Below are 14238 nucleotides of genomic sequence, written 5' to 3'. Positions count from 1 at the left end.
AAAGACATAAAGTTGTGGGTCTTTCAAAGTAATCCAGGAAAGGGCAACATAATTTATAAAAATTGTCTTCAGATCCTATAACTGTGTATCTAATGTTTTCCAAATCCATACAGGACAATATATCTTTAAGGTAAAGAAATCTTATTGTCCACATGAGACTCCATGGTGACCCAAACGGGGAAGACGGTTCCAAGTAAAAGTGTTTCTAATACAGCATTGACCTGATATTTGTGGCCCAGTATTAATATTAAGAAGAGCTTTCCTCAATCTTTGATGTTTACAATTCCATATAAAAGGTCTTTTTACTATCAATGGGAACATTGTTATCATTAAATACAATTTAATAATGGCTGATCTATGTCTTTTCTTTTTTAACAAGTTTTATAGCTTAGATACTGGTCATCTTTGACAAAGTATTTTGCAATTTAGACAGTTATAGTTTGTATCACCTAAATTAAATTGTGTATATGAAAAAGAAAACTACACATGGTCAGAAGTAGTGTATTCTTTTTTATTCTTTTTATTTATTTTTTTACTTTGACTGCACATGCAGACGAAGGTCAACACTACAAGAAGTGCAATATATTTTAATTAATTTGTTTATTAGGAGATATAACAATATAACAACATTTCAATCACCAGTGTTCCATTGTACAGTATTTTCAAACAAAGACACACGTCACTCATTACAACAAATTATGTCTTTTGTATCATAATCAGTCAACTATTTATACACACCACAGAGACACTCACACACATTTTTTACATATATCAAATGGTATACCTATATAACCATACATACTAAATAAAACAAAAGAGAAAATAAAATAAATAACAAAATTAAATCAAATAAATAGAAGCGATTGCAAGGATTTGCAGTCGTCCAAAAATGGGGCCCATGTTATATCAAATTGTTCTTTATTGCCTTTAGCTGAGAAAATTATTTTCTCCAGTTTAATAAATGACAAAACATCTCGTAGCCACAAGGATATTAAAGGTTCCTTAGAAGATTCCCAAAAAAGAAAAATATTACGTCTCGCTATTAGTTATGTAAAAGTTATTATTTTAGAGTGAGCAGGTTCTGTGAGCAAAGTGTTTACTGGAACCCCAGAAACAGCCAAGAAATGGTTGATGACAACTTGAGTTTTAAGCACATTGGAAAGAATCGTAGAGTATTGGCTCCAAAAGTTGTTGAGACTCAGGCACAGAAAGAACATGTGGCTCAGGTTACAAGGGCTGGCATGGCATCTTTCACATTGATCCACAATCAATGATATAATGAACAATAAAGAGTTCATTACTCAATTTTGAGTAATGAACTCTATATAATACCTTAAATTGAATTAACTGTAGCCTTACAGAGGGAGTACTGGCACAAATTGTGGATATCACATTTTCCACTGTTGGTCAGAAAAGTGCATATTTAACTCACCTTCTCATGATTTTCTAATCTTATCTGTTGATTGTATATCTAAGTCCATGAGTTGCTTGTATATCACAGATATAATTGACTTTTGATTGGGTTCAAGGGACAGCAACTCTTCCCATGGATGGGCAGTAGGTAGAGAAGGATAGAATGGAGAAACAGAAGATGCACAATGACGAATTTGAAAGTAGCAGAACAAATGATTGGCTGGAAGTCCCCTTGCTGAGCATAGGTCAGAGAAACTTAAAATGCCAGCATTTTTCCACTGCATGTATGTAGCGTCAGTGAGACCGAGGGGAAACAGATGATTTTTCATGATTGGAATTGTTAATGATGCTGAAAGAAACTTAAAATGGTTCTTGTATTGTGACTATATTTTCAAAGAGGACTGTACCACAGGACTTTTTGGATATTTAGAGGGATTCATTGGGAGAGAAGAAGACAACAGAGGTTCCAGTGACAAGTGTTCAAGTTTACGCCACAGCAAGTCTTGTGACCGGAGCCAAGAGGTCAATTTATGAATGTGAGCTGACCAATAATAATACAGGAAATTAGGTAAAGCAAGCCCACCACTAAATGTCATCTTTTGTAATAGACATTTCCTCACTCTGGGGTTCTTGCCTTCCCACAAAAAAACATAATATAAGATGGTGGAGGTTCATAATAAATTTTCTGGGCAAAAACACTGGATTACATTGAAACCGGGGTAAAACGTTCATTTTAACTGTGTTTATCCGACCCAAAAGAGATAAGGGCAAGGAGCCCCACCTCTGAAAGTCTGCTTTAATTTGGTTAATCAATGGGGTGAAATTAGCTGTGTATAAGGAAGGTAAAGTACTGGTGATATTGATTCAATGAAATCTTTAAATGTCCCATCTGATATCAATAAAGGGTTAAACCTCCAGCGTGAAGAAAAAGAGGGCTGACTTTGCATTTTAATATCAACACTAAGTGGTACATGATCTGAAATAACAAGCGGATAATTTTCAAATGTTTCTACTTTAGAAATAAGGGAGCCATCCAAAAATAAGTAATCAATCCTTGAAAAAGACTATGTGCTTTTGTGTTAGGATTATATATGTGGGTCACCTGGAATTAAAATGGAGTCCTCTGAAATGTCTAATAATTCATGATCAAAAAAATAAACTGATTAAAATGTATTTTTGAAATGTTGTAATTATTATTTTTCAAATCAATAACACCACACACAAAACTAACTTAAATAACTGTATTCTATGCTTTCACTTTCACAAATTTAATCTACATCTATCTATACTATATTTCAAGGGAGGTCTGTGTGGATGTGTGTGAGTGTGTGTGTGGAGCAAATATCTCCCAGACGCGGTGCCAGTTGGACCTGAAACACGGTCGACGGGTTCCAAATACCCCGAGTGCGTGTGTCTGTTATTTTGGAGTCATTTGGTCATTTCCAAATGTTTATTTTAATTTTATTTCACTTCTGGAAGGCCCCGAAATGAAACCTATTCAACTTTTGACCTCAGGGTGTGAGGGGGCGCTCGCGCACCATCTATATCTATTTCCTCACACGAGCAAGAGTCACGTGTGCACAGCCCAGCAGACACGGACTGTAAACACGAGTGAGAGAGAAGAAGATAGTTTTATACCGGAGAGGAACGTCTGAGCAGCCGTGTTTGTACTGATAAACTAGCAAAGCTCTTAAGTCTCACTTATTGGGCCTGATGTTAGTCACTGATGTTCGTGTGTGTGAGCCACGGCAGACGCCACTTCCTCCTGTGCCATGCTATTGTTAGCTTCTCAAACACGGTAGCTCTCTGAATAGATACTTTGAAACCGCCAGCCACTGGTGAGTCTTCTGCAGACACGTTTCCCATTGTTTAAATCATATCGCTGTTGTTCAATAACGCGCTGTTTCACTAGAGTCGATATTGACCTCAACCTGTTCAATTCTCCATCTGGAAAACTGCGGATTCTGTGTCATGCTGTGGATGGAAGCTAAGCTCTGACCACTCGGTTCGAAGGTAAAAAAATATTTTTGTTTTTTAAAAAAAGACAGCCGAATTGTACATAATACTTTAATTTACTTACACACTCATGTAGTTTGGAGCTTTACGTTTTGTTTTGCGCAGTTTGGTTGTTTTTCTGATTGGCGCTACAATGTTTATGGAGTTTGGTTATCAGCGTCTCAAACACATACGTATTTATTTATTTAAATATAGTAAAACAGAAAGATGCACAAATACACATATTGACTCAGAAAAACATACATTACAGGAAAATACACCAAACAAAAAAGTATAAAAGTGAGTTAAAAAACAACAACCACAAACACATTTATCATGTTCATATCCCATAGAATTAAACCGGGGAAATCGCACAAGCTGTTTTATTTTAATATTTTAATATTTATTATTTCATTGCATTTACTGGATTCTCATTATTTGTTATTGCTATTATTTTTTATAACCATTACTATTACTACTTTCACTATTAATATTATATCTCTATCTAATTGTACCATTACTGCATTGTTAATGTTATTCTTAAATTATTCTTTTTTTTAAAAAAAATCTTTTAGTTACTGGTATTCTCATTGTATTAGTATTAATGTTGCTATTACCTTTTTATTTTATGTTTATTATTGTTTTTATTATTGTATTACAGTTACTGGATTCTCTTTGCTATTGCCATTATTATTATTATATAATTGTACTACTGTATTAATGTTATTGACATTATTTTAATCATTGTTATATTTTTGAACTCCTTTTTAATTATTAATATTTTATATTATAGTTACTGGTATTCTCATTGTATTATTAGCATTGCTATATTATCATCATATTACCATATCATTTAATATTTTTTATTGTTTTTTTTTTTTATCATATTATTGTTACTAGATTCTTATTATATTACTTTGTTATTGCTATTATTACTATTTTTATTATTATTATAACCATTACTATTATTAATATTTTCGCTCATACTATTTTTTGTATATTATCATCGGGGCTCTACACAAACTTATCCAGTGGTGGCACTGGTGTGACCAACTTTCTCTGTACAGCATAGCCATGCATGCTGATGAATAGTTGACTTAACTGGCGTACTGTAGTTTTGTTTGAAGGTAAGATTGACAGTGACTCGAGATATATTTGCTAAATGTTTTAGCGTCAATGTTAAGTTTTTCTGTAACAAGCAGTGGCTGAAGTAATAATAATTAAAGCCGCGAGCGGCGTCATAGGGTCCGATGAAGCGGCCGGGGGCGTTAACCCACGGTCACGTATACCACTGTTGGGGATTTGGGAATTGGCCTGGAGTTGTAAGCTTTTTCGTATAACGGCGTAGTTATGGCGAAGGATTTTCCTGTGTCATGATAGGCCCCTCCCACTTTTCACAGCCATCTCTATTTGCCATAGCAATGTGCGTCCATCTAATAAGATTCATCCTACAGTGTTTTGAAGTCAACACAACATGTCGTCTTGCAGCTAGAGCTGCTGGCGTAGGACGGCCCAAGAAGCGGCGCCCTCTGAGAGCGCAAGGCATTGTGGGTGTTTTTGGTTATCGTTTGTTGTTTAGGGCTGTACGGTCATCATGTGTATCAAAAATGAAGCAGTTTGAACTTTGCACTCTAGAGTTATAAGCGTTTTCGTATAACGGCGTAGTTATGGCGAGGGATTTTCCTGTGTGATTTTAGGCCCCTCCCACTGGCCATGATGGGTAATTTGGTCATCGAGCGTTGTTCATCGATGGACAATCATCGTGTGTATCAAATATGAAGCAGTTTGAACTTTGCATTGGAGCGGTATAAGCATTTTCCTATTATAGCGTGTTGATGGCGAAGAATTTTCCAGTGACATTTTAGGCCACTCCCACTGACCACAGTCTGTTGTTTCTTCAATAGGAATTTGCTCCCCTCTGTGTAGGTTCATCCTACAGTGTTTTGAAGTCAACACGACATATCGTCTGTCCGCTACAGCTGCTCGTGTTGGACGACCACAGAAGCGGCGCCCTCTGAGAACGCAAGGCATTGTGGGTAAATTGGTTATCGTTTGTTGTTTAGCTCTGGACAGTGATCGTGTGTATAAAAAATGAAGCAGTTTGAACTTTGCACTCTAGAGTTATAAGCGTTGTCGTATAACGGCGTAGTTATGGGGAGGGATTTTCGTGTGTCATTATAGGCCCCTCCCACTGGCCATGATGGGTAATTTGGTCATCGAGCGTTGTTTATTGATGGACAATCATCGTGTGTATCAAATATGAAGCAGTTTGAACTTTGCATTGAAGCGTTATAAGCATTTTCCTATTATAGCGTGCTGATGGCGACGGATTCTCCCGTGTCATTATAGGCCCCTCCCACTGATCACAGCCTTTTTTTTCTTCCATAGCAATTTGCTACCCTCTGTGTAGGTTCATCCTACAGTGTTTTGAAGTCAACACGACATATCGTCTGTCCGCTACAGCTGCTCGTGTTGGACGACCACAGAAGTGGCGCCCTCTGAGAACGCAAGGCATTATGGGTAAATTGGTTCTCGAGTTTTGTTTATGGCTGTACGGTCATCATGTGTATCAAATATGAAGCAGTTTGAACTTTGCATTCTAGAGTTATAAGCTTTTTCCTAGAACGGCGTCCTGTAAATGCTAACCGTGTACATGACCTCAAATGACACCGGTCGAAAACACAAGGCATGATGGGAAATGTTTCAAAGCAGTCATGACCAAGCTTGGGCACATGTCCTTTGTGTGAAATTTGAAGCTGATCGAAGTTTGTGTGTCAGAGTTATGGAGATTTAGACATTTCTGCGTGCTAACAAAAATTAGCATTGCATTTTTGTGGCGACGCCACGACCAAACCGTGACAGATACGAAAATTCTTTCGATAACTTTTCATCTTCAATGGGTCCTATGTGGTGTTGCCAAGTTTTAAGCGAATCGGATGAATCCCCTCAGACTAGATAGCGCAGATGCGTTTCGAGGGAGAAACGCCATTTTTGACCTTTGACCCAAGATGGCTGACTTCCTGTTTGGTTTTGGGCGGGGTCACAATGTAACTTTTTGCTCATTCTGGGGCGAAGACTACATGTGGCGATTTTCGTGCAAATCGGTCAGACCTGGCGGTCGTGTGGTTCCATCGTTTGTTTTGGCGGCGAAAACGCACGCATAGATAATTTCACGCCACCAAATTATCAAATTTTTCGCCAGGCCTGAGGTGCGTGCAAATTTTGGTGAGTTTTCGGGCATTTTTAGGGGGTCGAATTAGCGATCAAAGGCGGGCGGGGTATAATAATAATAATAATAATAATAATAATAGGAAATAAAAGCGAAAACAATAGGTTCCTCTGTCCCATTCTGGGACAGAGGAACCTAATAATAATAATGGGTCCACAACACGGCTCCACAATGATTGTTTGTTTGACGTAAGGGTGAGTTTTTCTTATATTATTCTATGTGCTAAGAAAGATGCTAGCGGCTACAATGTAAACACACACACACGGCTGAAGCACGTTCGTGCACTACACCGGGATGAAAATACTGAACTCACACAGAGCCGTTTTGAGAGTTGGTGTTGCAAAACGTTTATTTTTCGTGGTACTTCTGTGTCTCTCCTAACAACCTGCGACGGATTATGTATAAGACGCGCGCGCGAGATAACACACGGAGGAGATGGATGGAGAGACACACACAGTATTTATAATAAAAATAAACTAAATGAGTAAAACAAAACAAAAAATAAACAATATTTATTCAAAAAATACACCAAATGACTCCAGAATCACACTACAATGGCAACAAAAAACAATAATTATACAAAAAATGCACAAAAAGACAACTGAAAGATAAAAAAAAAAACACAATGATGACATTAAACCAGGAAAATTGCACCCACATTTTGCACCCGCAAATATACCCCTTTTGCTCCCACATGAATGCATACTTCCGACGGGCACTGTACTCGACTTAAAAAAAACATACATTTACAGAAAAATATAACAAAAATATGAAAATGGCTCAAAATACACAAAACTAAATATTTATACAAAAAATACACAAAATTACTCCTAAATTACACTACTATAGCAAAAAAAACAATAATTATACAAAAATACACCTGACTCCAATAAAACATACATTAAAAAAAAAACAGCAAACATTTATGCACAAAAAGACAACAGAAAGATACACAAATACACATGGCTCCAAAAAACATACGTTACAGAAAAATACACCATACAAAAAAATATAAAAGTGATGAAGTCATGCACATGACCCATAGAATTAAACCAGGAAAATTGCATCCACTTTGTGCACCCGCAAATATACCCCTTATGCTTCCACATGAATACATACTTCCGACGGGCACTGCACTAGTGTCATAATAATGACAGTGTAATGTCAGCCTTATGTATACCTTTTCAAATATAGTGTTACCCACAATTTTTAATGCATTTTACATATAAATTAAATACATAATGTATGCTTAATTCATAGAATAACATTGAATGAGAAAAATGCAAAAGTGGCCACTTTCATGAGTAAATCATAGTATTAAACACACAAGCCTTGTAAGACATTCATTACATGTAATATATAAAGATTTCACATTGTAGGCAGTGAACAATTGTGAATGTTTTTTCTATTTCTTTTCCGTATGGTCAGCGTGCTGTCTCTGACTCTTTGCAATGATGAGCGTGTGTGTATCGTGACAAAAACACTAATCAGAATGATTTAGTGGGAGCGCGAACGATCTAATGTGAACGGTGTCATTGGTCCACCCGGTCTAAAGTGACCAAGCTCGATTTTTTTTTTTTTTTTTTGGCGTCATGAAGGTTAACTCATTGTACCCTCTTAACGTATTTGATCTGCTTTCCAAGTTGAGAACCACTGATCTAACACAAATTATCTTCTCTCAGGTTTCAACGGAGGCAGAAGACCCAGGAGATGAGTGTCCTCTCCCAGGGAATGGCGCCAAACTCACTTGATCCCTGTAGCACCCAACCAGCTTCCATCGCCGAAGGAGAAACTGGAGCTCCTTCTTAAAACATCTGGCCCACGGCACCAGTTTGTCCTCCCTCCTAATCTGGAGGGACAGGCTCCCATCCTGCGGCCAGGCAGACAGCCTGCTGCTGCCACCAGGGAGCGTGCCATTGCACCCACTCCCACCACACCAGGCACTGCACAGCCTGTCAGCTCATTTAGGAAACTTGGTCCTGAACCCTGACAACACGCTGTCACTGGTGCTGGCGGCTCCTGGTGTCTCAACACCCAGTGCAGGCCCGGCTCCACTTGGTCCTCCACTTGGTGCTCCTGTGTCTCTGTTCACAGAAAGGAACAGATGACGGCGGGCCCTTGAGGAGGAGAGTGGAGTGCCAAAAAGGAGGTATGTCAGGGGAGTGGCATACAACACTTGTGGCAAGTGTGGTCAGCCAAAAACTAAGGACTTTGGCCATAGCCGTCATGGCAGCGCCACCTTTTGCCCACAGGCCTCACAAGGCAAATCTCTGGAGGAGTGGCTAAAGGAACAGAGAGTGCCAAAATTGATTGCCAACTTGTGTATATATTGTGTGTTTGAATACAGTTCCCAATACAGTATCTAACAAAAGTGGTTTCATCCCCCACATTTTTGAAAAACACATAAATTACTCTGAGGACAACAATATAGAAATTACACTTCAGTAAAAAGATCAGATAGTGTCCAGTGTGTGTGGCAACAGCCTGATGAGTTCCAGGACAACTGTGTCTTGCCTACAGTGAAGCATGGTGGTGGTAGGAACATGGTCTGGGCACAGCACTGAGCTGCACTTCACTGAGGGAAAAATGAATCTGTACTTTGACATTCTGAAGCAGAGCATTACCATGTCCATCTCCTGGAGGGTGAAAGCAGTGCTAGGTTAATATTGGTGGTCACACTCAATAATAACACTTTGGGCACAATTTAGACATGTTTACTCACTTTTGTTGCCACCTGTTTAATGGCTGTGTTTGGGGGTATTTTCAAAGAACAGTACATCTATACAGTTACACAGGCTGTTTACTGAATACTTTAAGATATTTGAAAGTGTCATTTCCATAGTGTCCCCTCAAAAAATGTAATAAAAGTTTTCTAAAAATGTGAGGGGTCCACCCTCTTTTGTGAGGTAATATGTATTATTATATTGTGTTTGTTTTTTTTCCCCCCAATATTTATTTATTTTACATCTTGTGATCATTAAATCCTATTGTACTGAAATTTATGACTCAGTGTATCGATCATTAAAAAGAACTGTCCATATTGTCCCACAGTAGCACATTGCAATGTTATTATATTAATAGAAACTGAAATAAACATTACTAGTCATTGGGGGGTATATCTCAAAGCCAAAGCATTGGTATTCATAATAAATACAAATTAAGAAGTATTAATCAATACAATAAAATCAAATTGCTATGGATTTTAAATGGGGAGTAATATCTCAGGAAAACATCTGATACCCTGATTTCGCTAGACCACTGGGGGAAGACGTTCCCACAGCAACGGACAAACAATCAAAGGGAGGAGCAACAACACAAGTCCGTGTCATTCAGAACATGATTTAAGGGGAAGGTTGTGGGTTCGAATCCAGCTCACAAAAACATCTTCATAGAGGTACAGGTGACACTGTCTATGATATTTCGGTGACACTGTGTGGTATTTCATCATTCAATAATTCCCCGTGCATTTTGCGTGTCTTTTCCTTTGCGTGAGGGAGCGAGAAGATTTGGCCCCTTCCTCAGAACTGAGACCAACCCTCTGTCTGAGGCTAAGAGGAGATCATTGGTTACTTTTACTAAGGCAGTCTATGTGCTGTGATGGGCTCTAAAGCCAGACTGAAAGCTCTGGAATAAATTGTTCCTAAGTAGGTTATCGCATTGTTGACCTGCAATGACTTTTTCAAAAATTTTGGAAACAAAAGGGAGATTGGATATTGGTCTATAATTGGACAAGTCACTTGGATCAAGGGCAGGTTTTTTAAGGAGAGGTTTGATTACAGTAGTTTTAAAGGCCTGTGGTACATAACCTGTTACTAGAGATGTTAATCCAATTCATCATATTAGAGCTGATTAGTGGAAGAACAACATTTTTTTTTTTTAGTTATTTAAATCATTAGCCCATTTTTATTTTGTCATTGCAAGCATCTAATAAAATATCTTGAAGGCATTACTGTTGACATGCTTTCATTTGATATTGACACAATTTTTTCATGCATTAGTGCCACATGAAGTACTAACAGCAGTAGAATGCAAGTATATTTGTATAAATTACATCTGTACACACAAAAGATCTAATGATTTAACAAAAACAGCTGTTTACTTTGAATAATTTATTTTGCATACTATTTGCATTATTACAGCGGTAAACAAAACAAATGGAATTGCATATTTGCATGTCAGAGTAGCCATCTTATAAACAACTTAATAAGATTATTTGCATATCATTTCCAGCAAAACAACAGGATTTTTTTGTTGTTTGAGGAGAGCGGGAATCGAACCCTTGCACTCAGAGGCTCTTCTGTTTAACGTATTTCTTCTTCTATGGTTTTCACGGCCGGCAAGAAATCTACCAGTAAGCTAAAACAGTTATCTCTTTATACTAATTTTTTACACTTGGCACCCCATATGATCCCGAACATACTAATGATATTTGCTATTATAATAATAATTATTATTATCATCAGCATATCTAATAACTTAAGGGAACAACTGGCGTCTACCTGAATCTTTTTTTTATTTTTTTATTTTGCAAACAAAGTATACAGACAGTATAGACATACATACAAAACACAATAAACAAGTGCCAGGGGGTTCACATACAATCAAATATTTTAAAAATTGTACAGATGTAAATAGTTTTCTGAGCCTTTTTATTTTTGGATTTCTTTATGAGATTTATGTAATTTATTATGTCACAATGAAAATGAATAAATGTTGGTTTTTGACTGGTGTACTTACACTTATGGATGTAGTATTTTGCCAAAATAATCATGAGGTTTATTAAAACAAAAGCATTTTCTTTAGAGTAGTTTCTAAAAAAACACAAGACAATATCCTCCCATTTCAATGAAAAGTCTTTGTAAAGATGGACAATGATAAACTGACTGAAGTCTTTCCAAAAAATCCTTGAGTGTGAGCAGGACCAGAAGAGGTGTTGCACTGATTCCGGGTGGGTTCCACAGAAACAACAATTCACATCAATGTCTCTTTTAAACTTGGTCATAAAATGGTTGGCTGGGTAGTATTTGTGTAATATTTTAAAGGACACTTCTTTTACCTTATTGGTGATCAGATATTTACTGGGAATTGACCAAACCTTTTTCCAACGTATATCAGCTACAAAACCGTTCCAAAATGATTTAATGTATGGGATAGAAATGACATCATTTTGAAATAAACTTCGAATCTTCTTGTTACTTTTCTTTGATTGACGAAAGCAGGTCATACCAATGTCTGTCTCTAAAGGGCTAGGAAGAGAAAGAGGGTGGGGCAAAAAGTGGTTTTTGAAGAGCATTTGAATACCTATGGATATGGCATCAAATAAAATGGCATATTGTTTTGGAGAGATTGGAAATTTAAAAGTATATAAAGTTTCTGAATAAGACATAAGTTGCCCGTTGCTGTTAAATAACTGTCCAACTAATAAAACCTGTTTCTCTACCCATTCGGGGAAAAAAAGTGATTTGTTTTTATACAGAATATCCCTATTGTTCCATATAATGTATCTATGAGGTGAAAAGTTGTGTTTATAGATAAGAGACCACGATAAGAGAACTTGCCTGTGGAATCGAGACAATTTTACAGGAATTTTGTCAACATTGTAATTACAACCTAAAATAAATTCCAAACCACCAAATTTTGAGAAGATGTATTGAGGGATAAAGTTCCAGATGGAGACTGGGTTTTTAATGAAGTGTTTAGCCCAATTAATTTTAAACGTATAATTTAAAGTTGTAAAATCTAATACATTGAGACCACCAGATTCATAATTGTTCATGACAACACTCTTCCTGATATAATGTGTGCGGTTTTTCCAGAGGAAGTTAAAAAGCATACGGTCGATATCCTTACAAATTTTCCCATCAACATGAAGAGAAAGAGCAGCGTAGGTCAAGCGAGATAAACCTTCAGCTTTAGAAAGTAAAACTCTCCCTTTAAGAGTTAAGTCCCTTTGCAGCCACTGGTTTAACTTGGTTTGCGTTTTTTTGATGACTGGTAGAAAATTTGATTGCAACCTAGTGGTTTCATCCTTACAGATAAGAAGACCCAAATAAGTGACTTCCTTTTGAACCTTGATGTTACATATACTGGGTTCAGTGCATTCTTTAAGAGGCAACAGTTGACACTTGTTCACATTAAGTGACAAGCCGGAAGCTTTAGAAAATTCACTTATTGCCTGAAGAGCAACGGACACCTGACTAACATTTTTTAAGAATAAAGTAGTGTCATCGGCAAGTTGGCTGATGACAACATCTCTGCCAGCGATGGTTATACCTTGAAGAGCACATTGTTGGATGTGCAACGCCAGAATTTGGGTACATAAAATAAAAAGGTATGGTGAGATGGGACAGCCTTGACGTATGCCACGATTGAGATCAAATCTAGTAGTGGTTCCATTTTTCATCTTGATTGAGCTATTTGCATTACTGTATAAAGCTTTAATACTGTCACAGAAAAAATTCCCAAACCCAAATTTTTTAAGAGATAAAAATATGAAATCATGCTCAATTGAGTCAAAAGCTTTGTAAAAATCTAAGAAAAGAATAAATGAATCATCACACACCAGATCAGAGTAGTCGAGAATATCAAGGACCAGTCGGATATTATTAGAAATGTGTCTATTATTCATAAAGCCAGACTGTGTCTCATCTATAATTAAGTCTAATACCTCTTTAAGTCTCCTCGCAAGTAACAAAGCCATAATTTTGTAATCATTATTCAACAAACTTATTGGTCTCCAATTATCAATAAGAAGCACATCTTTTTGAGCTTTAGGGATTAATGTAATAAGACCTTGAGTGAGACTGGCAGGAAGAGAACCCTTTTCAATACTTTCCAAAAAAACTTGCAAAAGAAATGGAGCAAGTTGACCTGAAAAAGCTTTATAAAACTCAGCCGTCATACCGTCGGTACCAGGAGATTTGTTGTTTTTAAGAAGATCAATAGCTTGGATTACTTCCTCAGTAGTAGGCAAACAATCGCAGAAAGATCTCTCTGATGAGTCTATTAACTTTATATTAGTCACTGAATTAATAAAATGTAAAGTAGTCTCTGCATTATAATTAGAGGTATACAAGTTTGTATAGAATTCACAGCAAAATTTAGAGATAGTTTTCAAATCATCTGTAATTGTTCCATTAATATTTAGCTGATGAATGGTATTAGTTTTAGAACGATGTTTTTCTAAGCGAAAAAAGTAGGCAGAATTTTGTTCCCCCTCCTCCAGCCATCTTTTCCTGGACCTAACAAAGGCCCCCTCAGCTTTAAGGCGATAGAGCTCATCAAGTTTCTGTTGAAGTTGTCTTAGCATTAATTTATCATCTTCTGTGACTGACTCAGGAGGTAGTTGATAGTATGTGGTGATTTTAATGATCAAATCTTCCTCCTCTGCAGATCTAGATTTAGCCAATTTAGCGCCATATTGTCTTAGAAATTTACTTGCTTCAAATTTAAGAAGTTCCCAATTTGGACCAAAACAAATCTCATTCTTAGCCTTAGTGTAAAAATGACTAATCAAATTTGAAATCTCAGATTTAACTGAGGAGTGCTCTAAAAGAGAACTGTTTAATTTCCAGTATGAGAGCCTGTGTGGGTAATTTTCA

At 36.9% G+C, this 14238-nt stretch overlaps 1 long non-coding RNA gene across 1 annotated transcript; it reads left to right on the top strand.

Moving 5' to 3' along the window:
- Nucleotides 1–5867: 5867 nt before the first annotated feature.
- Nucleotides 5868–9635, top strand: LOC114458892 (uncharacterized). The gene is made up of 2 exons (XR_003673170.1): nucleotides 5868–5928; nucleotides 8320–9635. It is a non-coding gene; the product is annotated as an uncharacterized LOC114458892 (long non-coding RNA).
- The last annotated feature ends 4603 nt before the right edge of the window (nucleotides 9636–14238 follow it).

This window comes from Gouania willdenowi, unplaced genomic scaffold (genome assembly GCF_900634775.1).
Source record: "Gouania willdenowi unplaced genomic scaffold, fGouWil2.1 scaffold_201_arrow_ctg1, whole genome shotgun sequence".
Taxonomy (NCBI): domain Eukaryota; kingdom Metazoa; phylum Chordata; class Actinopteri; order Blenniiformes; family Gobiesocidae; genus Gouania; species Gouania willdenowi.
Note: the sequence above shows the minus strand (reverse complement) of the source record. Positions and strands in the feature narration are given on the sequence as shown.